At 43.0% G+C, this 25,418-nt stretch overlaps 1 long non-coding RNA gene across 1 annotated transcript in view; it reads right to left on the bottom strand.

Moving 5' to 3' along the window:
• The window catches only part of LOC125485455, a 41,995-nt gene extending 17,032 nt beyond the window's left edge, over positions 1-24,963 (bottom strand). Inside the window, exon 1 of the long non-coding RNA XR_007264178.1 lies at positions 24,850-24,963. This is a non-coding gene — a long non-coding RNA (uncharacterized LOC125485455). The remainder of the gene's footprint in view (positions 1-24,849) is intronic.
• Positions 24,964-25,418: the final 455 nt, after the last annotated feature.

Genomic DNA, 25,418 nt, shown 5'->3' with positions numbered 1-25,418 from the left:
GTGTGTGTGTGTGTGTGTGTGTGCGCGTGTGTGTGTGTGTGTGTGTGAGTGCTTCAGAGATAGTGTGTGTATGAGAGAGGATCTGTATGAGAGTGTGTTGTGTGTGTGTGTGTGTGTGAGAGTGTATAGTGTGGTGTGGTGGGGTTACCTGTGTGCGACATGAACCCAAGATCCCGGTTGAGGCCATCCTCATGGGAACCGAACTTAGCTATCAGCGTTTGCTCGGCGACTCTGTGTTGTTGTGTATCCCACAGTCCGCCTTGGATGATGTTTACCTGAAGATCTGAGGCCGAATGTCCTTGACCGCTGAAGTGTTCCCTCACTGGGAGGAAACATCCCTGTTTTGGTGATTGCTGCGAGGTGTCCATTCATCCGTTGTCATGGTGTCATCGTCTGCATGGTGTCACCAATATACCATGCCTCGGGGCATCGTTGCCTGCAGTGTATGAGACAGACAACGCTGGCAGAGTCACACGAGTATCTGCCGTGCATGTGGTGGGTGGTGTTCCCACGTGTGAGGGTAGTGTCCATGTCGAAGATCTGACATGTCTTGCACAAGTTGCCATGACAGGGTTGTATAGTGTTGTGGTTGATGTCATCCTGAAGGCTGGGCAGTTTACTGTGAACATTGGTATGTTTAAGGTTTGGCAGTTGTTTGAAGGCAAGAAGTAGAGGCATGGGGAAGATCTTGGCGAGGTGCTCATCGTTATCGTTAACATGTTGAAGACTGCGAGGAGCATGGCGTAGTTTCTCCGCTCCCGGGAAGTACTGGAAGGGACTCTATCGGACGTATCCCGTGTCTGTCTTCTGAGGAAGTCGTTGCGGCTTTTCACTGTGGCATGTTGGAACTGGTGATTGAGCATCATATCCCGCTCCTATGAGGGCATCCTTCAACACTTTCAGGTGTCCATCACATTCCTCCTCATCCGAACAGATCCTGTGTATGTGTAGGGCTTGACGTAGGGGGTGGCTGTTTTAATATGTTTAGGGTGGAAGCTAGAGAAATGCAGCATCGTGAGGTTATGTGTGAGCTTGCAGGAGAGTGAGGTACTGAGGTGTCAGTCCTTGAAGGAGATACGTGTGTCCAAGAATGAGACTGATTGTACAGAGTAGTCCATGGTAAGTCTGATGTTGGGATGAAACTTGTTGATATCACTATGTAGTTGTTTCAGTGATTCCTCACCATGAGTCCAAAGGAAGAAAATGTTGTCAATGTATCTGGTGTATAGTGTTGGTTGGAGGTTCTGTGCAGGAAAGGAGTCTTGTTCGAACCTGTGCATGAAAAAACCCACTCAGACCAGAAAATTTCTCCTGGAAGGTTGGGAGAACATTGCTGTGCAAGAAAATATGTCCTGAAATCAAAAGACATCATGTTCCCCACAAATAGAGGAACTGAGATTTGATAGCTAGGAGCTGAATCGGAGGGGCACACACAGGAAAAACTAAGCTAGTTGTATGATCTCTGTCACTGAAACAGATGGTTCTGCCCTCCCCAGGGTTGAATAGTTGTAAAAAGCTGCTGCTAATTGTGGTAAATCCCGAGATGATGGAAATTACACAGAAGGTCAATGATTGTACATCCATGGAAAAGTGTTCTCTGAACAGAAGTGTGAAATATCAGGACTGAATATATCTGTTGAGATAGTTTTGAGGATTTTTGAGTGTCACATCACCATTGATGAAGCTAATGATTCATCCCCGTATAAAATACCAATAGAACTGACCAGGCCACAGCTGGTGTATTGTGTGTAGTTCTGGTCACCACATAACAGGAAGGATGTAATTACTCTGGAGAGAGTGCAGAGAAGATTGACTAGAAAGTTGGCAGGGCTGGAGAATTGTAGCTACGAGGAGAGATTGGAGAGTTTGGGATTGTTTTCCTTAGAACAGAGAAGGCTGAGGTGTGACATGATTAAGGTATACAAAATTGTGAGGGGCAGAGGTAGAGTAGACGGGAGGAACCTGTTTCTCTTGGCAGAGAGTTCAAAACCAGTGTCACAGATTCAAGCGAATTGGCAGAAAGGTTAGAGGGGACGTAAGGAAAAACTTTTTTTACACAGAGGGTGGTGGGTGTCTGGAAATTGCTGTCTGAGTTGGGAGAAGAGGCAGAGACCCTACACTCTTTCAAAACTATGTGGCTCTTCACCTTAAATGCTGTAAACCGCAGGGTGATAGGCCGTATGCAGGACGATGGGATTAGAAAGGGCATCAGGTTCTTTGGGTCAGCATGGACAAAATGGGCCAAATGGCCCCCTTCTGTGCTGCATCATCTCTATGGCTCTATGTTCTAATGAAAGGGAACTTTGAAAGAGAGCTTCAAGAGATAGAAGAAAAGAAAGTGACTGTCAGAGTCAGAGTCTCTACTCTGTATATTGGCTAAATTCCATCACGGGAGAGAGGAAGTAATCGAACGATTAATAATTTGTCTGGGTCGTAAAGATTTTAATCACACCAAGAAGATTTACTACTCTATTACAGCACTGAAGGAGTCACCACAGCACTGACAGGGGTAGAAGCTTTCAGCAAGTTTGATGCCAGAAATAGATTAAGGACATGATGAGAAATCTTCACTCTTAACAACATTCTGCCCATTCCTTGGCTAGTACAAATTCCTGCATTTACCTTTTGGCCTCTAAAGTGAACCAGGATGTGTTCCAGTAGAGAGGATGAAAGGATAGTTAGCACAGCTGATCATATCCAGGTCTATGGTGTGGGTGAAATTGATCGTTGAAATTCACCCCCTGTACAATGACACGGAGACGACCAGGAAAGATATGATTCAGCTCAATGTAGGCAAATTTATAATGAAAGTGACAGAATGCTGACAAATGAAGGAGATGCTAGTGGGTGACATGCTGCCCAGGCTTATGTAGGAGCTGATTCATTCACACACAATCAGAAGTAGGATTTCATTGTCGCAGATCCAAGGTTCACCTTGTTCTGAAGAAAGTCACTCAACCCAAAACGTTAACTCTGATTTCTCTCCACAGATGCTGCCAGACCTGCTGATCTTTGCCAGCACCTTCTGTTTTTGTTTCAAAGTTCAACTTCACTGGAAAGATGAAAGATCTGAGAGGTACTGTAAACACCTTGGCTGTAAGAGTTCTGATCACTGAGCAAGGGATTCCTGAAAAATACAGTTACCATAGCCTTACCAGGCCATAGGCCGCTCTCTCATTAGAGGGAGATGAAGGGTGGTGGTTTAATCTGAGCATCACCATGCCATTGATGAGGGGAGAGAAGGTTGTAGCTCAGCCAATGTGGAAATGGAATCTATTCTGTTGGCATCACTCTGCATCGCAAACCAGCCATCTGAGCTTACCAACCCCAATTCCTGAAAGAATGACATGCGTCAAGGAAACATGATTCATCTGCAGAGAATTTAAGAAATTTGTAGGAGAGCATGGATTTAACATAATCACCACTTGACCCATTAGGGAAACTGACTTATAGAAAGATACATTTCAGATGGTCAAGAGAACACTTATCGAACGCTGAAAGAAAGTGGAAAGCCCAAACCTGGCCTATCGTCACTCTGATCCACCTCTTTCAAGGGTGACCTGAGATCAGCTGTAGAGCTCCTCAATAGCAGAAAATACAAGACAACTTTATCAAGCAAAATAAATCCATCAAATGACCGGAGGAGCTAGAGCAACAATTAACTGGTGCACAGGAAGGAGGAGGTCAACATTTTAATGAACATATTAAAACCCTGCTTGAGCTGTTGAAAGGGTGAATTATATATGTACTGAATCCAGTCATGAAAATCTCAAACCCAGTGAAACTTAGAAGAGGCCCCAAGACCATACATCACTAAGAGTGAAATGCAAGGGAACAAAGCCCATGCTAAACCTGAGCTGAGCTGGAAAAGCAGAACCATTAATAACCAGTGAAATGTCAACAGTATCATCCTCCAAATGTCACAACATCAGCAACATCAAGGAAACCTACTACAGCACCAGGAGCGAGACATATAACACCATCAGCCCCATGTGTCAACTCATCGCTGGCGCAGTGGATACTAAATCTATAAGATGGGAACACATGGCCCTACCGTACTGCTGTGAAGCTCGGAATAGTGCTTATGAGAAAAGAAAGCAATGTTTAAAGGTTTACGGTATAATTATAAAAGTCGATTGTTAATCTTAAACAAAACGTAGGGAAAAGTTAGTGATTTTTTTAAAATTCATTCATGGATGAGGGTGTTAGTGGCTAGGCCAGCACTTATTGCCTATCTTGCCCAGTTAACAGTCAACCACATTGCTGTTGGTCTGGAGTCACATGTAGACCAGAATAGACAAGGATGGCAGTTTCAATCCCTAAAGGACATTCGTGAACTGAATGGATTTTTCTGACAATCAACAATGGATTCGTGATCATCATTAGACTCCTAATTCCAGATTTCTTTTTCCGAATTCAAATTCCACTATCGGCTGTGGCGGGATTCGAACCAGTTTGGAATGGTAATAAAAAGAACAAAGAACAAAGAAAATTACAGCACAGGAACAGGGCCTTTGGCCCTCCAAGCCTGCGCCGATCCAGATCCTCTATCTAAACCTGTCACCTATAATGTTGACATTTATGTGTACTGTGCCTGAACGCAGGTCTCTGACTCATTGTCTCCTGAACGGTTTTCTTGGCAATACTTTTGTCAGTGTTGGTTTGCCTTTGATCTCCACTCTCAGAGGGAGGATAAAGAGGCAGGTCCCAATTCCAGCTAATGAAACCCACACTGCAGGAATTATTCAGTAGAAGCTGGGTCAATTGAGCTAAGTGGATCATTGTTAGATGAGTCTGTAAGCGGTCTGTACATGAATGTGTTTCTATATGTTTGTTAATGGAGTCCCCTGTTGAGAACCAAGCCTCACAGAAATTCCCTCACATGTCTATTGTGCGCGTGTCTCAGTAAAGTCATGTATACAGACTGCTGCTAAAAAACAGAACCGGAAGCGACTAGACCCACCACACCAGAGGATCATATAAATTCGGAATGGAGCAGAACACCAACACTTCGATTAGAGGTTGCACTGATGATGTCACCTAGAATGGTAACGAAATGTCTGCACACCACAGAAACCGGCTCTGCGAGCTAACAGACAACCACATCCACAACGTTTTCGCTAAGACCTTAATAATCTTGGTGTTAAAGAACTTTTGGGGATGAGTGACCAAAACATGATAGAATTTTACATTTTGTTGGAAAGCAAGGGACGTTATGAAAGCACGAGGTACTGATTGGTTGAGCTGGATTGGGAAAATATATTGGAAGGATATGGATACACATTGGCAATGGACAGTCTTTAAAGAACTTGTATGTCACGGGGCTCAGAGGGACTGGCGGTCTGGAGTGCATTCACTTCAATGCAAGAAGTATAACAGGTAAGTCAGATGAACTAAGAGCATGGATTACTACATGGAATAGTGATGTTACTGCCATTACAGAGACATGGTTAAAGGAGGGACAGGACTGGCAGCTTAACTTTCCAGGATATCGCTGTTTTAGACGGGACAGAGAGGGAAACAAAAGGGGTGGGGGAGTTGCACTGCTGATTAAGGATCACATCGCAGCCGTGTTGAGGGAGGAGATATTGGAGGAATTTTGCAGTGAGGCATTATGGGTGGAGCTCAGGAATAGGAAGGGTGAAATCACAATGCTGGGAGTTTTCTATAGACCTCCCAAAAGCAGACGTGAGACAGAGGAGTAGATTTGTAGTCAGATGCTGGAAAGGTGGAAAAAAGCAGGGTAGTTGTGGTGGGTGATTTCAACTTTTCTCTTATTGACTGGGACTCCCTTAGACCCAGGGGCTCAGATGGAGAGCAATTTGTTAGATGTGTCCAGGAGGGCTTTTTGAGACAGTGTGTTGACAACCCAACCAGAGAGGAGGCCATACCAGACTTGGTATAAGGGAATGAGCCAGGACAGGTGATCAACGTTTCAGTAGGAGAGCATTTTGGGCTTAGTGACCATAACTCTGTAAGACTTCGAGTAGTCGCTGACAAGGACAAGAGTGACGCTTGGGCGAGAGTGTTTAATTGGGCAAGGGTCAATTACATCCAAATTAGACAAGAATGGGGGAATGTGGATTGGGAGCAGTTATTTGAGGACAAATCTACATCTGGCATGTGGGAGGCTTTTAAAGACCAGTTGATTAAAGTGCAGGACATGCATATCCCTGTAAAACTGAAGGGTAGGAATGGCAGGATCCAGGAACCATGGATAACAAGGGGAATTGTAAACTTAGTCAAAAAGATAAAGGAATCATACGATAGGTCTAGGCAGCTACAAACTAACGAAGCCCTTGAGGAGTATAGAGAAAGTAGGAAGGAATTTAAACGCAGAATTAGGAATGCCAAAAGTGGCCATGAAATGTCTTTAGCAAACAGGGTCAATGAGAATCCCAAGGCTTTTTTTGTATATATTAGAAGAAAGAGGGTAGCAAGGGAAAGAATAGGCCCCCCCTCAAGGACAAAGGAGGTAAGTTATATGTGGAGCCACAGGAGGTGGAAGAGATCCTTAATAAGTACTTTGTATTGGTATTCACTGAGGAGAAGGACATGACTGATGTTGAAGTCAGAGGTGAGTGTGTAAATACTCTAGAGCATATCAGTATATTAAAGGAGGAAGTTTTGGGTATCCTAAATTGCATTAAGGTAGACAAGTCCCCAGGGCCAGACGGGGTCTATCCCAGGTTACTGCAAGAGGCAAGGGAAGAAATAGCTGGGGCATTAGCAGCTATCTTCAAATCCTCTTTGACTACAGGCAAGGTTCCAGAGGACTGGAGATTAGCCAATGTTGTTCCCTTGTTTAAGAAAGGAAGCAGGGATAATCCAGGAAATTATAGGATGGTGAGTCTGACATCTGTGGTGGGGAAGCTCTTGGAGAAGATACTGAGGGATAGGATATATGCACATTTGGAAGAAAATGGACTAGTTAGCGACAGGCAACATGGTTTTGTATGGGGAAGGTCATGTCTCACCAACCTGATGGAGGATTTTGAAGAGGTGACAGAGATAATTGATGAGGTAAGCACTGCAGATATAGTTTATATGGACTTTAGTAAGGCATTTGATAACATCCCAAATGGCAGATTGGTACAAAAACTAAAATCAAATGGGATTCGGGTGGGCTGGCTAGATGGATACAAAACTGACTTGGTCATAGAAGACAGAGTGTAGCATTGGACTGGTGTTTTTCAGAATGGAGACCGGTAACTAGTTCCACAGGGATCAGTCTTAGGTCTTCTGTTGTTTGTAGTATACATAATTTGATTTGGAGGAAAATGTGGGTAGTCTGATTAGTAAGTTCGCAGATGACACGAAGATTGGTGGATTTGCTGATAGTGTCAACGATTGTGAAAGGATACAACAGGATATAGATAGATTAGCAACTTGGGCTCAGAAATGGCAGATAGGGTTTAAGCCAGACAAATGCAAGGTGATGCATTTTGGAAGTTCAAATTTAGGTGTGAATTGTACTGTTAATGGCAGAGCCCTTAGGAACATTAATGTACAGACAGGTCTGGGCGTGCAGGTCCACAGTTCCCTAAAAGTGATTACACAGGTGGCCAAAGTGATTAAGAAGGCATATGGCGTGCTTGCCTTCATCGGCCAGGGTACGGAGTACGAGAGTTGGCAAACAATATTGCAGCTTTATAAAACCCTTGTTAGGCCGCTTTTGGAGTATTGTGTGCAGTTTTGGTCACCACATTACCAGAAGGATGTGGAAGCTTTGGAGAGAGTGCAGAATGTTGCCCGTTCTCGAGTGTATTGGCTATAAGGAAAGGTTAAAAAGATAGGATTGTTTTTATTGGAAAGACAGCGGCTGAGAGGAGACCTGATAGACGTCTACAAAATTATGGGAGGTGTAGATAGGGTGGATAGTCAGAGACTTTTTCCCAGGGTTGAAGTTTCAATTACAAGAGGGCACAGGTTCAAGGTGAGAAGGGGAAAAGTTTAAGGGAGATGTGCAAGGAAAGTTTTTCATGCAGAGTGGTAGGAGCCTGGAATACACTGCCAGAAGAGCTAGTGGAAACAGGCATGTTGGCGACATTTAAGAGGCATTTGGATGGTTACATGAATAGGGAGGGAATAGAGGGATACGGACCGAATAAGGGCAGAAGGTTTGTTTTTTAGTTTAGTCAGGGCATGATGATTGGCACAGGCCTGGAGGGCTGAAGGGCCTGTTCCTGTGCCGTACTTCCCTTTTGTTCTTTTGTAACTTGCAACAACCATAAGTTCCTTTAAGGTGCAAAAACTCTAAAATGATCAGTTGCCATGGCTGACAAAGGAAGTTCAGGATTGTGCAAGATTAAAAGCAGCAATTCTGAGGATTAGGATGTTTAATGAAGACAACAAAGAATTTATAAGGAGAGGGAGAATAGAATTTGAATGAAATCTAGGAAATAATATAAAAAACAGACTTATGGTATGTACATGAAAAGGAAATGTTTGTCTAAGCAAACTTGGGTCCATTACAGATGCTGTCAGGATAATTTATAACAGGCAACAGAGCAATAACAGAGAAGATAAATGATTACTTTGCGCCTGTTTACCCAGAGGAAATGCCAGAAATCTCTCAGAAAACTGAAGATCCGTGTGGCCAGGGAGAATGAGGAGTTTATGGAAATTAGTGTTCTTAAGCATATTGTACAATAGACAATTAATGGGGCGGAAAATTGATAAATCCCCAAGACCTGATGGTCTACATCCCAAAGTGTTGAAGGAGGTGGCTATAGAGATAGTTGATGCATTGGTGATTATTGGGTTAGCATTGCTGCCTCACAGCACCAGGGACCTGGGTTCAATTCCAGCTTCGGGCGACTGTCTGTGTGGAATTTTCCCTCTCTCCCTGTGTCTGCGTGGGTTTCCTCCGGGTGCTCTGGTTTCTTCCTACAGTCCAAAGATGTGCAGAAAAGGTGGGATTGGCCAGGCTAAATTGCCCACAATGTCCAGGGTGGGAAATGCAGGGATAGGATAAGGGGTGAGTCTGGGTAGGATGATCTTCAGAGGGTCGGTGTGGTTACCAAAGGGTCGAATGGCCTGCTTCCACACTGTAAGAATCCCATGATTCTATTTTCTGAAAGTCCATAGTTCCTGGAAGGGACAGGTAGTAATGGACTAATAATTCAGACCCTGGGCTAATGTTCGGGGCCATGGTATTGATTTCAGGGTTTTCGTGATCACATTTACATCAAATACACAGTTGATGGTTCATAGCATTTTTCTTGAGAAGCAGCAGTTTAGTATGGATCACAAGTTAGCTAGGTAAAGAAATACATGACTTGTGATAGATTGACCTCCTGGCCAGACATAAGGTCACTAGCACTGCAACACGGAAATCCCAGGTTAACAGAGAATTGAAAGCAGATAGCCAGCATAGGGTATAGACTTGGATAATGTTGAGTGCAGTGGTCCATTTGAAAGGCCCATATTCCATCGCTATATCCTGCCCGTTTGAAAAACAACTGGACTTACTGTTCCCACTTTGCGAATGGTTTGTACCAGATTCAGACTTTGTTGTGCAGTGTTGATTTTCAGATCAATACGATGAGGATTCGTCCTTACATTCAACATGGCTGACTTTCAGGTTTCACTTGTGACCCACAATTTGTGCACCTCCCCTCCTCATTTTTATGTATCTTTCCCTGTTACCAACCCCTTCCTCCCCAACCCAATGGCACCAGGGATCCTTCCCTCTCTCCCAATTTAAGTCGAGGCCCTTTACATTGCACCTGATCTGTCCTTTTACCCACAGAGACAATGACACTTGGGATTCCCATGCCCTTGTAGACTCTGCACTATCCTGATATTGAGGCTAGGGTGACCATGACTAGCCTTAACCCTTCCCTCCAGGCTATGTAATTCCCTCAATACACTACCAGGTGCCACCCGACTACTTTCAGTTGACCCTGATCACTGAGGGCATCTTCATTTTTCATGCATTTGTGGGATGTGTGCATCGCTGGCTGAGCCAGCATTTATTAGAGTCATAGAGCAGTACAGCACAGAAACAGACCCTTCGGTCCAACTTGTCCATGCTGACCAGATATCCTAAATTAATCTAGTCCCATTTGCCAGCATTTGGCCCATATCCCTCTAAACCGTTCCTATTCATGTACCCATCCAGATGCCCTTTAAATGTAATTGTAAGTGAGTCTTCCCCAGTGGGGAATTGAATCCAGATCCCCCACGTGACAGGTGGTGATACTAACCACTATACTACCAAGGACTTGTTGCCCATCCCTAGTTGCCCTTGAGAAGGTGGTGGTGAGATGCCTTTCTGAACCGCTGCAGTCCATGTGCTGTTGGTAGGCCCACAATGCCCTTAGGGAGGGAATTCCAGGACTTTGACCCAGTAACAGTGAAGGAACAGTGATATATTTCCAAGTCAGGATAGTGAGTGTCTTGGAAGGGAACTTGCAAGGGATGCTGCTCTCATGTATCTACTGCCCTTGTCCTTCTACATGGTAGAGATAGTGAGTCGGAAGCTGCTTCTAAGGAGCCTTGGTGAGTTCCTGCAGTGCATCTTGTAGGTGGAGGGAGCGTCTGTTTGTGGATGTGGTGCCAATCAAGTGGGCTGCTTTGTCCTGGATGATGTCAACCATTATTTCACAACATTGTCTCTGCTGCTGATGGCTGATAGTATCTCATGAATGCCCAGTGTTGAGTTGCTAGATCTATTTGAAGTCCATTTTGCACAGTGCTTGTACCACACAACACAATAGCAGGTATCCTCACCGAACATCTCACACAAAATCTCAGACCCATAAATGCAGCTGAAGGTTCTAGTTTATAATTATCTCGGGTTCTGATTGAAGTTCCCTTGTTTTCTCTGAGGCAGATCTGTAGTTCCTTGGATGGTTCTAGTTTTAAAGTTTAAGTCTACCAAGCGAAAGATTCTCAACCAGCTATGTGAAGTTGAATGACTAGGAAGTTTAGTTTCTCAGGTGAACCTGCAGTTGGAACAGGTTCAGAGGGAGACCTGCTCCCTGTTTACAAGATATTCCCTTTAATTACATTGGTTGCTCATCAAATCGCACCTAGTTTAATGGCATTGATGGAAACGCTGCAATTTAGCCTTTAGCTGATTTTTATATACAGTCAGAAAACATGGCTGAGTCACCATGTGACTTTTCACCAGTTCAAAGCCACAGCGCGTGTTGTGGTTTAACACACTCAGGTTCACCTCATCTAGTTTGTTTGGGAAAAACCACCAGGATCCAAATGGAGAGCTGATAGAAGCCATTCACTTCCGTTTACCACAAACTAACTTTTGATCCCCCTACCTCCACTATGTTCAGTATGAAATCTGGAGAGAGACAGTCAGGTGATCCATCCTTAAACAGAAAGACGTGTGAGAGGGTGTGAGTATCCGTGTTGAATTAGATACCTGCGAGAGACTTGTTGCTGCCTGGAGCTCAAATGTGAAAGGTCACACGATTTACAGCAACCACTTTAACAGTTTGCTTGTGTCAAGCTTTTCAAAGTATTGACTGAAAGATATCCAAAAATTCTGAACAGACACACAAGCCCAAATCCTTCCATGCTGTAAGTTTCCATGTTTCTATACAGTGCCATTATTCACTTCCAGTTTAGCACTAAATAGAGCCAGACAGCACGGAAACAGACCCTACATTGCAACCAGTCCATGCTGACCATAATCCCAAACTAAACTAGTCCCACTTACCTGCTCCTGGCCCCTATCATTCCAAACATTTCTTATTCATGTACTTATCCAAATGTCTTTTAAGTGTTGTAACTGTACCCACATCCACCACTTCCTCTGGAATTTCATTCCACACACAAGCCACTCTCTAAAAAAAAAGTTGCCCCTCATGTCTTTTTAAAATCTTTCTGCTCTCGTCTTAACAATATGTCTCTGAGTCTTGAAATCCCCCACCCTAGGGAAAAGACACCTGCTTTTCATTATATCTATACCCCTCATGATTTTATAAACTTCTATAAGGTTACCCCTCAACCTCCTACGCACCAGTGAAAAAAGGTCCCGGCCTATCCAGCCCCAAACCCTCCATTCCCGGCAATACCCTGGTAAATCTTTTCTGTAACCTCTTCGGCTTAATAATATCCTTCCTATAATGGGGCGACCGGAATGGCACACAATACTCGTGCGGTAGTCTTGGAGGAGCATGTTACAATCGATGTCCCACCTGCCCACGTAGGTGGCTATCATAGCTCCTATCACACCAGTTCAGAATAGAGTAAGGGAATTTCCCAATGTGTTGACTGATATTTATCTGTTGCCACTAACACAGATTATCTGATCATCAGAGTAGATAAGCATGACATAGTGAATGAAATGTATTTGGATTTTCAAAATGCTTGTTGATAACGTACCAACATGTTTAAGGGTAGAATATGTGGAGTTTGGCACAATCAGAATGGATACCAACTTGGCTCCAAAAAACAAGATAGTCACTAATGATTTACAAGAGGTTGGAAGTGGTGTTCCATAAGGATTGGAAAGGGGCCTACTTTTTGCTGTTTACATGAACCATTTGGAAATGAGAAATACAATTTCAAAATTTGTAGACAGCATCTAATTTTTGGTATTGATATAGTTTATACCGTAAAACACTGACTAAATACAGGAAGGTATTATTAAACATAGAGAATGGGTGGATAACTGTCAAATAATCTCCAATACAGATGATTGTAAGATAATAAATTTTGAGAAGAATTAGACCCATTGGTCAGATCACACTCGAAGTACTCGGCACAGTTCGGTCTCCATATTATAAACTAAAGGATTTACAGACACTGGAGAAAGTTCAAAAGAGAATTTGAAAGATGCTACAAGAATGGCTGAGGTATACTTAGTTACTAAGAAATTCCACAGGAGATTCCAGAAGAATTCCTTTATCCAAAGTAGTTAGCATGTGAAAGTATGCTGACCTTAAGCCTACCCTACCATATGGAATGGCCAAGGTGAATAGCATAGCTGCATTTAAAGAGAAGCAGGATAAACACATGATGGAGAAAGGAATACAAGTTAAGTCACCACAGTCCATAGGGTTGCTCTCTCATTAGAGAGAGATGACTGGTGATGATTTAATCTGAAGGTCACCATACCTCTTGTAAGGGGAGAGGTTGAGAAGGAGAGTAACCTCAGCCAGTAACAGGAATTGAACATATGCTGTTAGCATCATATTGCTTTGCAAAGCAATTGCTTAGCCAACTGAGCTAAACCAACCCCCAGAGAAAGAAAGTAGAAGAATATCAGCCTACATGGTTAAGTGAAGAATAGGAACGAGCACAAATGGACTATCAACAGAATGACCTGCTTGTGTGCAACGTAATTGTCACATTGGAATTTGTGGGATCTTGCTGTGCTGAGATCCAATGAGTGACCCACACTTGCCTAACATTGGTCACGCTTCACCTGTTGTATTGTGAGGTTCAGAGGTTGTGAAAGTATGGGGTAAATACAAACCTTTCTTTCAACTGAGTTTTCACAGTGAGCGAGCACACGTCAGTGATACATTCCCTACAGTGTTTAGCTGTGCCTTGTGACCCAGCTTCCACTTTGTCTGTGAACTAAACTATCGGGGTGTCGATGGAGCGGAGGGAGGGTTGGATGTGGAGTAGAGAGCGGATCAGGAGCACTGGAAATGGAGTGTGAGAGTCAATGTAAAGACAGCAACTGAACTGCAATTCTCAGCGTTTGGGCCTTCGCTGCTTTATTAGTGATTGTGGGATCTACTTGAGCCATATTCACCTGAAGTCAGTTTGGAACTTCATTGAAGATGATGATCAGTTTCAAACAATGTCCTTGGATTGGCCTTCCCAGACTGTAGGTTACAAGCCGACATTCTGGGGACCCAGACCAAGTGCAGACAGCTGCAAGGCCCCTTTTTGTTAGGTACTGTGTGCTGCCAAGCCGCCTGATCTTTTTGGCCTGAATCCTGTCATAAATAACTTAAAAGTTGGTGCTTTTTACTTAAACACTTTGTGGACTAAGCAACTTTCTTCCCCCAATGTCACAGGTCTGTCATCCCCTCACCACAACCCCCGCCCCCTCGCCCCATGAGTCTGGGATCTCAGCAACAATCGAGCACCAAAATAGGATAGAAAATAGATATAGGCCTGGAGCCTGGCGGGGCAGTCTCCCAGTGTGGCGGTCTTGTCCAGGGGGTGTAGTCTTCACCTGGAATGATGGTCTCAGGCCTGGTGTGGTGGTCTTGATCCAGTATGAAAGTCTCATCCCAGCATGGAAGTCTCAGCCAGGCCTTGCGAGGTGGTTTTGGCCTGGTTTCACAGTATATCCTACAACCAGGAGCCGTTAATTGAACTGTGATGAACTTTCACATTTTTTCTTATTATTTATGACTTCTGTCATTAGCTTAGATATGGTGACTTGTAAAACTTTTCACTGTATTTTTTTATAAAAATGCAAGTGACAATAAATTGATATTCTATTCTAGGAATAGGCCATTCGGCCCTTTGAGCCTGCTCTGCCATTCAATATGACCATGGCTGATCATCGAATTCAGTCCCCTGTTCCCACTTTGTCCCCGTAGCAACTTAGCCTTATTTTACTCTTTCTTGAAAGCATTTAAGACAATGAGAAAAGATTTGGGAAACTTTGTGCGAGCATTTCTGTTGCAGTCACTAACTGCAGAGGGACTGCAAGTGGAATTTGTTCTTTGCAATCCCATGAAATCATCCAGAGCACTTCTTTTTAATACAGTTTACTTCTAATCACACGTGCAAATACCGATCCCTGCCAAACGTTAAGTAGCAGTCATCAAGGATAAAATCCGACTTCGTTTGCAAAGATGCCTTCTTGCCCAACATGTTTGGGGAGTGAAGACAGATTTGTGAAGTATTCATACAGAAGACTGGGGCAAAAAATAGATGTTGTCTAATGGATTTCTTCTTTGTGAGGCTAAATGCTAACTTGTGGTGAAACCATAGCAACACTGAGCTGTACTGTTGTGACACAAACCCATGGGCGTAGCTAGCAAGGAATTGGCAAGGCACCAGCTGACAAGATTATAACAGGCGATGATTGAAAATAAATGGTAAAAGAAGTGACTGCTGGCATTAACTTTGTCCCCCACTGATCTCTTCAAACAACAAGCAAAAACATGGCTAATCCTCAAATGCAAGGAAAACACACATACACACACACAGCAGAATCAGAGAAACCTGTTGAACAAGGAACTATAATAAGTGTGACGATAACCAGGCCCTTTGTGAACCTGCACAAGGAGCCTAGGTCTGACTGGATTCTGGGCACCAACCCTCATCACAGCCATCCCATTGCGTTATTCTTACAAAGTTATAATGTGGAGCATTCTACAACATGAGGTCAACAGAGGTAGAGCATTAAAACATTCAGGACAGTGCTGATGCTTCCATGAAGCAGAAGAAAGCAGAGGGAATGGAGAGAAAGGTTGGTAATTGGACAGAGAGAACATTCGCATGCAGAATGAAGACTATAAAGATCAGCTAAATGTTTTCATGCCTGGGACTCCATGACTATCAGTTTCAGTGCACTACACACAAGAGGATCCATTCTTTGCTGTAAGCAACATAAGACGAAGAAAATAATTCAAGTGGGGGGTTGCCTGTGCTGATGGAGATGCTTCACAGGCAGTCAGGGTCTTTTGGATGGAAAGATGTTTCTCTGGGATATAAAGTTGAGCATGGAGCTCTTGGGCCAAATGTCCTGTTTGCTCACAAGTAATTCGACATTTCCTCATCCATTCTTGGTATCTGATCCAGATGGTGACGATCAGGTGAACCTGATTCTAATCCTGTTGGAAGATTCAATCAGGACAGGTCAGACTTCCGGGTGAAGTGTTAATTTTTATAAACAATTCATTCATAGGATGAGGGCATCACTGGCTGGACCAGCATTTATTGTCCATCCCTAATTGCCCAGAGGGCAGTTAAGAGTCAACCACATTGCTGTGGGTCTGGAGTCACATGTAGGCCAGACCAAGCAAGGACAGCAGTCTCCTTCCCTAAAGAACTTTGGTGAACAGAAGCTTTTTCTCCTGACAATCAACATTCATGGTCATCATTAGAAAGTTGAATTCAAATTCTATCATCTGATGTGGCAGGATTCAAACCCAGGCCAGAAGAGTACCCGGGTCTCTCAGTTAACAGTCCAGTGAGAATATCACTAGGCCATCACCTCCCCCTGTGGTGGCTTTGGCAATGTAATCTCAGATTATATTCTGGGGCATGGGTTCAAATCCCACCATTACCAATGGTCAAATTTGAACTCAATAGAAATCTGAAATTAAAACAATCTAATGGCAACTGTGTAGTCACTGTTAGTCATCATAAGAACCTATTGGATTCACTCATGTCCTTTAGGGAAGGAAATCTGCTGTGCTTACCTGGTCTGGCCTACATGTAACTACAGACCCACAGCAATGTGATTGGTTCCTAACTGCCCTCTGAGACGGCTGACTCAAGGACAGTTGGAAATAAGCAATAAATGCCTGATCCAGCCAGTGGTACTCACATCCCAGGAATGAATTAAAAAGCCAATTCTGCCTTGGAATAGGGGGCACACTGGCGAGCCCTCTTTATTTTTTTATTTCGTTCTCCTAATCAATTTTCTTCTTCCTGAAAGGCATTTGGAAAAATGTTGGGTTTTTGTGACAAGCCAACAGGCTTCATTATTACTATTATTTTCTTGTAGTACAAAAGAAGTCCGACTGAATTCAAATGTAAAACTTGGTGAATTCAAATGTAAAACTTACTGAGTCCAAATCTAAAACATGGTGAATTAAAATGTAAAATTTACTGAATTCAAATATAAATTTTGGTGAATTAAAATGTAAAACTTACTGAATTCAAATCTAAAACTTGGTGAATTAAAATGTAAAACTTACTGAATTCAAATATAAAACTTGGTGAATTAAAATGCAAAACTTGCTGAATTCAAATATAAAACTTGGTGAATTCAACTGTAAAACTTGGGCTTTGAACTCATGACTTTTCAGGTGGTGGTCAAGGACAAGAAATATTTGGTGACTGAATTAGAACAAAGGGGAAATAAAGGAAGGCAAAATTAGGATTTTCACATTGGGGCCAGAAATTTATAAATGCAGATGAATTCCACACCTCCTCTGTATCAGTCTTACAATGCATGATTCAAATACTAAAATCCTAGTTAAGGGGAGGGGAGTGAGACATCCAATTAGTGTTAGCAACTGTCTCCAGAAGGTGGGAGCTGCCTGCCTAGTGTCAGTGGTAAAGGCAGAGGCAGCCATGTTGGTGTTTGCCATCATCTTGTCCAGTCAGAGAGCCAGCAGTGTTAACGGGAAAAGCCATACTAAAGATCCTAAAAACCCATGAAATGAGCTTTTCTTATCCATTGGAGACAAGCTTATATATTCTACATCAACAAATGAACTGCCGGGCACTAACACACACCAGACTATAAGAATTCATCAAACTGACAACGGAGAACCTCATTGATTTCCACATCACCTACCACCCACTGCACCCTCTAGACTTTTAACAAGCTCCTAAAGGAGTTAAGGGTCTATTAATTGAGGGTGAGTACATTCCTTGTTAATCCTGCCTAATAGCACTTTAAACATTGATGACTGAAGTCCTGGGGATGCACAGGCTAGCTCAAGCACTGAGATTTTTAAATCACACTGACCCTGGATCCCTACTGTATTTAAAGATCTGACCAAGGATGTCCCACATTGATTTATGATCAATGAAGCGAATGAAGTTTGAAGTGTAGTTATTGTTATAATGCAGGGACTGCGGCAACCAGCTTACACTGTAAATTTCCATAACCAGCAATGAGATGAATAATCAGTTAATCTATTTTCGAGATGTCGATTAAAATCCGAAAAGAAAATCTTGCATTTTTATAGCACCTCTCACAATCTCAGGACATCCCAATAACTTTTCCAGGAAATGAAGTAATTTTGGAAGCGCAATCATTGTGAAAATATGGAAATATTGTTATGAAGTTGTGTAGAATAGTCATGAATTGGACGGCAGGAAGCTAGAATGTGTTTATAAAAATAATAAGGGACGAAGAGTGCATGGTCCCTTTAAGAGGTGAGGTTTTTTTTCTGTGATTAGATGTTCTTAAAATGTATGCCTGTGAGCAGCTGTTGGAGGTTGCTAAGCAGCATTTTTTTTTTACCAAATCAACAGTTTTCAAATTTTAGCCATTTAATTTAAACCAAGCCCTTAGATACTAAAAACCTATCAAATTTAACTCTGATGGCATTGACAACATTCAAACCAATCCTACATAAGAAATATTGTTATGTCATCACGGGTATTTGGACAGAGACCCCAGAACTAACCGCCATTCGTCCAGGTTAAGAATCCTTAGTTCTCCGGCTCTCACAGTCGTCTAAGTATTAAGTATTAGAGAAAGCACCATCTATCCTAAAACAGCACCATGGCATTTCTAGCTAGAAGTCCTCACAGAAGCAATTACAGAGAAAAACATCCCTGACAGCAGAATCAGCGGAAGAAAGGCGTTTGTGGAGTAACGGAGAAGGCAGAGCGTTCCAGAAGACACAGTCTGTGCGATCTTGGAGAAATTGAGTTTTAATTTATTGTTGTCTTATTAATTGGGTTTATATTAGTGGGACTTGTAGTTCTTTGAACAGCATTTCCGTAGAATTTAGTTCAGTTCAGGAATAGTTAGTATTAGGTGGGAATTGTTCGGTTTGTTAGCAATTCTGTTAATTTGTTCATTGTTAGCGTTAAATAAATAAATAAATGGTTTCTTGTTATTTTTAAATGGATCAGGGTGTTTTTTCTTTAAGCTAAACTTTTAACAGATTGTGAGGAGGAAGGCGAGCTTCTCTGTGTGTTTCAGGGCTAATTATTTAGAAGGGAACCTCTAATCCTATCAAAACAGATTGGGGCTCGTGTTTTGGTTTAATTATCAGAGTGTCCCCTTCCGTAACAAAATAGAAGAAATATTGCATACAGCAATAATGACAATAAGCTGTTTCTGTCATTTTGATCGAGAGAGAAAGATTGGCTAGTGCATTGAGAGGAGATTCCTGTAAAATATATCATAGAATCCCTACAGTGTGGAAACAGGCCCTTTGGCCCAACAAGTCCACACTGAACCTCAGAGCATCCCACCCAGACCCATCCCCCTATAACCCACCTAATCTACACCTCTCTGAAACACTACAGGCAACTTAGCATGGTCAATCCACTTAACCTGCACATCTTTGTACTGTGGGAGGAAACCCATGCAGACACGGGGAGAATGTGCAAACTCCACACAGACAGTCGCCTGAGGCTGGAGTCAAACCTGGGTCCCTGGTGCTGTGAGGCAGCAGTGCTAACCACTACCACTGTGCCACCCAAAATGAAGTGTTGTAAACTAATGCAGTAGCAAGCCCCTGAATTACATTCAATCCCTACCGTGTGAAAACAGGACCTTGGGCCCAACAATTCTACATGGACCATCCCACCCAGACCCATCCCCTTAGAACCCACCTCAGCCACACATCCCTGAAAACTGTGGGCAATTTAGTATGGCCAATCCACACATCTTTGGACTGTGGGAGGAAACCCACACAGACACAGGGAGAATGTGCAAACTCCACACAGACAGTCACCCAAGGGTGGAATTGAACCCAGGTCCGTGGTGCTGTGAGGCAGCAGTGCTAACCACCGAACCACCATGCCAATTAACATGATGGGATCTTTTACACCTTCTGTTAGAGGATGAATCACCCTCAGTAGAGTCATAGAGATGTACAGCATACAAACAGAGCCTTCAGTCCAACTCGTCCATACCAACACCACCTATCCTAAATTAATCCAGCCCCATCTGCCAGCATTTGGCCGACATTCCTTTAAACCCGCCCTATTCATGTACCCATCCAGATGCCTTTTAAATGTTGTAATTGTACCAGCCTCCACCACCTCCTCTGGCAGCTCATTCCATACACGCACCACACTCTGTGTGAAAAAGTTGCCCCTTAGGTCCCTTTTAAATCTTTCCCCTTTCACCTTAAACCTATACCCTCTAGTTTTGGACTCCCCTACCCTGGGGAAAAGACCTTGACTATTCACCCTATCCATGTCCCTCATGATTTTATAAGGTCACCCCTCAACCTCAGCCTCTCCCTATAGCTCAAACCCTCCAGCCTTGGAACATCCTTGTAAATCTTTTCCGAACCCTTTCTAAGGTTAGCAACAGCTTTCCTATAATACTGCACAGGATCAGTGAATCTTGATTAGCCTTCATGAGGATAATTACAAATAGCGAGTGAAATTAACATGCAACATTCCCAAAGTGCTGGACTGGATAGACACTGAGAAATGGTTTCCCCTGGTTGGACCATCTAGAATGTAATCTCAGGCCAAGAGTTGGTTTTTCTTTTCAGACCGACATGACTAATTCTTCACCTAGAATTGTGGAATTCTTTGCCACGAAGGCTGTGGATTTCCAGCTGTTAAGTATGTTCAAGACTGAAAGCAATAGGCTTCTGGACTGGATCATACTGCTCCCTCCCCATTAGGAGTGTTATTGGCCAAGATTGGGGCTGGTAAGATATGACGAGCTGCTAGTCTGCTCTGTTACCCTCCCAGCCTGGCCCACTGTCTGCGATACAGGAGCCCGTCTGGCATTTCAAACACAACAAAATCTAGCACACAGTCGAACTTGTTTCTGATGCAGGGCTGAATGGCCTGTACTTCTGTTAAGAAGCAACTTGACCTTGACATTATGCTGCCCGTACCCATAAAATAGTTGGCTCAGGCTGATGGGAAAGGGGTTAAGGAAGAGGAAGACTACTTTATGGACCCAATTTATAAACCCAGCAAATCTCCCCCCAACAACCCCCGTAAAATCCAACCCCACAGAGTATCAAGGGATGTGAAGATGGGGCAGGAAAGTGAAATTCAGGTTAAGAATCAACAATGTTCTTAGTATACAGCATGATAGATTGGTTATATTGCCTACTCCTGCTCTTATTTCTCACACCTGAGTGACTGTAACAGCTAACTCTGCAAACTCTGAATCCAAGCTGGGATCTATGGTCTATGTGGGTCAGTAACATTCCTAGAATTGTCTTTATTCATAAAGCATAATGAGATCATTGTGAGCAAAGAGAGTTTAGAGTACCTTAACAATAACCTTCCCCACCTGGAACCAAGGAAGCAGACTTAAGCCGTAACCTGTTCGTCACAGAGTCTGACAGTGGAGTCTTTCTTTGTTGTTGTTATTATTACTACACTTGAGAATAAGCTTTAGAGACACATTCCACAAATACACACTCCTCATATCGTCTGTAAAATGCTGAAATCTGCCACATAACTTTTCTCAGTGAGTTATGGGCTGTCCTTTTTAAGTTGGTCTAGTTCCTAACCACAGCCACTCAGCACCACCTTCTCAAGGACAATTAGGGCTGAGCAATAAATAGTTTCCAAGAATAATTGTAAAAGAAATATGCTAGCCTTGGTGTACCTCCCAACACCCAATTGGTAACTGGAGCAACTCGTTGTTAGATTTCCTTCGTCCAGCAGGAATCCCAGCAGATCAACTGGGTCTGGATTATAGGCTATTCATCTACCTGAGTGGACTTTCCAGACTCTGGCTCATTGGAAAGTATTGGAGTTGTTCCTTTTATAAAAACCAAAAGAACTGTGGATGCTGTAAATCAGGAACAAAAACAAAGTTGCTGGAAAAGCTCAGCAGGTCTGGCAGCATCTGTGAAGGAGAAAACAGAGTTAACGTTTTGGGTCCAGTGACCCTTCTGAGGTTATCTAGAAACTTTGTTTTTGTTCCTTTTATAGTTTAACTATTGCCTGGCCATCCACATCAGATGGCTTAAGGGCAGGAAATTAACATCATGTGTAATATAGAATGGCCTCAACCCTAGGGAAGCCCAGGAAAATAGTTTGACTCTTTTTTTTCAAACAAAAATGTCAAATTGTTAATCTATGGATCAGTTCCTAATGGGTGGGACCTGATTGAGGCAGTTAGTGTTAGTTACTCAGATTCTAATGAGGTAGATTCCATTCTTAAAAATAACATTTTGGGACACAACGCAGGAGTAATTTGAGACAGGACACGTGTTGACTGTGATGTGATTGGTTAGAGTATATAACCATGGTTCCTAAAGCTGTCCAACACTGGTGTATCCCTCATCTCCTGTTCTAGACTCACTGATAGGATGCTATAAATAGTCAACTGCTCCCTTGCCATTTTGAACATGTAGGAGAGGCATTGGCGGAGTGGTAATTTCACTAGGCTAGCATTCCATAACCCCAGGCCAATGTCCTGAGGACAGACATTTAAATCCCATTATAGCAGCCGGTGAAGTTTGAATTTAACCTGGAGCTGAATGTAGGATCTGATTGAGGTATCCAAAATTATGGGACTTAGACGGGGTAGCTCGTGAGAACCTTTTCCCCATTGCAGATCTGTCTAAGGTTAGAGGGCGTAAGTTTAAGGTGAGGGGTAAGTGGTTTAGAGGGGATCCCAGGAAAATGTTTTTCACCCAGAAAGTTGTAAAAACATGGAACATGCTGCTGGCATGTTGGTGGAAGCAGGTACTCTTGCAACATTTATGAAACAGCTGGATGTGTACGTAAAATGCCAGGCTCTGGATCAAATGCAGGTAAATGGGATTAGTAGTTTGGTGTCTGTTAGTTGGCATAGACAGGTTGGGCCGAAAGGCCTGTTTTTATGCTGTATGACTCTATGACTCTACCATTCTATGTAAGGAAGAAGATGGTTGAAGATGGACTTGATGGCTCTCTGTCTCTTTTTGCCAACAGTTCCCATGTTTTCCTTCAAATCCTTCTAGATTGGTTGAAGATCCTGGAGCACTCTCTCGATTGGTTCCGTGTCTTCACCTACATGATGTAGACTGTAGCTCTCCTAGGAAATAGTAAATATTGGTCTTCCCAGTGACACCCACATCCTAGGAATGAACTGGAGAACAATTCTACTGCTCTTTTTTTTCTGGCACAATGCTAGATGGCCTCTACTCATCTCCAAATCCTGTTGCCTTAGCTTCATGTTATTGTGCAATGGGATGTTCTTTGCCCTTGTGAGCTAAGGCTTTAATGGCAGGGAATGCCTCGATGTCAGATGTCCGTTAGCTCTCTATTGTTTGGACAGATTCTCCCAGTCCCAATGGAGAATTGAAACAGTGCACTGCCCAGGCACGTTTTCATGTAATCAGGGCTTTATGAAACCAAGGGAGCAGTATAGTACCAGAGAGCCACAGTTGACTGGAGATTGTTGGGTAGTTTGTATGATTTCCTGTAGGTCTGTCAATGGGGAAGCCCTGATATGAGAAGTAGCATTGGTTCGAATTTTACACAAGAAGGAATTGGACTGGTGCTCCCTAGATTCACCAGCCTTGGGACACAGTGGGTAGTGACTACTTAGTTCAAAAGGAATGGGAGCAGATAGTGGACATGGTATCCAGTCTATTAATCCGATGCAGTACCAAGGGAATGCTGCACTGTTGGAAGAGCCAACTTTCAAATAAGACATTAAAAGTAGACCTGGCCCACTTTCTGAGCTTGATGTAAAATATTCCTTGCCTCTATTCTGTAGAAGAAGAGACGTCCATGGTGTTCTGATATTATTTCATTCAGTTAACGCTGCCCTTTATGAGAGCTTGTGTGAAAATTGGCTGCTGCAAATCCTATTATACAACAGCATCTGCATTTCAAAATGTACTTCATTAGCGTAGTGATTTGGGAGGTACTATAGCAATACAAGAATGAAGAAAATCTTTCTTCATTTCAAACTCCAGTTTGATGATGGCAGTGTAGAAGAAGCTTTACCCTATACCTAGGGCCATACTGAACTAGCACTACAGAATTCCTCTAACACGTCAGATTGTTCCTCAGCAGTGAACAAGATATTTAGAATTTCTTTAGCTCCATACTCAGGATAACTTCTAGCTGGAAAAATACAGGTATGGAATCTGGGTGAGCAGGATCAGGAGTGATCCACTCGGGAATTGTAAGCTTGCAGTTGGGGGCCATTCAGCCAAAGAGGGGCAGGCAGCATTGAGATTATAACCCCTCCTGCATCATTAACACAACACTCCCACAGAATGGACAGCATATCGTTAGATTTACAGCAGAGTTTCCTCTACATAGTCCCCATCAAGTAGTACAGCATTAGTTACAGAGTAAAGCTCCTCTACTCTTTTGAACGAAAGGTAAACTTCCTTTTACTGTTTTAAATTGAAAGTAAACCAAGAGCAAAAATTCCTCAACACTGTCCCCATCAGACACTCCTAGCACAGGCACAGCATGGGGTTAGATACAGAGTAAAGCTTCCTCTACACTGTCCCCATCAAACACTCCCAGGTTATGGATAGCACAGGGTTAGATACAGAATAGACCAGCTTATAGTCTCTCTCTGGAATGTGACTCCTCATTATAAAAACTATAATTTCTTTCCCTCTATCCTTTGAGCGAAATCCAGTGGGATGCTCTTTGCATGGTCAGTGTGGACTCAATGGGCCAAATGGCCTGCTTCCATTCAGTAGTGATCTTATGATTCCTACCTCCTCAGAGACGAGGATGGAAACCTGAATTTTATAGACTGGAGCACCCCAGTGCATCCCAGTACAGACCAATGTGTCCCAGTACCACAAATCAGTGATTATTGTACTGAGCAATTTGGGCCAAAGCCTTAAGGCAGTATACACTCCCTCACTCCCCACTAGTTGCATGTTGTCATATTTTGATTCAAACTGAATATTACATAAAGAGGAGGGGAGATAACAGAAACCTCTCACTCAGATGCTGCCAACTCACCTGCTGGAACATGTTCATTTCAGATCAGTATCCAGACCACCTCAAAGAAAACAACATGTCACCTACCAGAGAGCTCCTTATGTGTTTCCTCCAGTCATCTTAGAAAAAGGTTATTATTCCCCTTTTCCTTTCTGTCAGGAGCTCTTCAAAAGTTAAAGCTGACATCTTGCGTTTCTTCATTTGCAGATTAATCCGAAGGTGTGACCACAGTTGGTGATATCATTCCAACTGCACGTTTTTGGTTAACCCTTTCCAACCCCTGTATTTCCTTGTTTTTCTGGGCCCTGAGTTGAGCTCAGGATCATTGTTTGTTAGTACATTCCCTCCTTTAGAGAATTGGCCCATGGTTTAATAGCTACCTGTGCATGCCAACTACAAAACCCACCATGGTAATGAAGTTTCGTGGTTATGGATAGACTCAGGATCCAGAGAATATGTATTCAGGCCCACCACGACCATTAAGAAATTTCGATCCAGTTTTTCAAATTTGGAAATAAGTAGCTGGTGTTGGTGAAACTGATAGATTATCGGAAAATCCCAAGTGGCTTGTCGTGTCCATCAGGAAAGGAAATTTTCCCTCTTCCTTGGCCAGGCCATGTGTGACTCTGGTCCTTCACGCTTGGAAATGACCAAGT

This window comes from Rhincodon typus, chromosome 19 (genome assembly GCF_021869965.1).
Source record: "Rhincodon typus isolate 14 chromosome 19, sRhiTyp1.1, whole genome shotgun sequence".
In the NCBI taxonomy this organism is placed as follows: Eukaryota; Metazoa; Chordata; class Chondrichthyes; order Orectolobiformes; family Rhincodontidae; genus Rhincodon; species Rhincodon typus.
The sequence above is the reverse complement of the archived record's forward strand: the minus strand, read 5'-3'. Positions and strand labels throughout refer to the sequence as shown.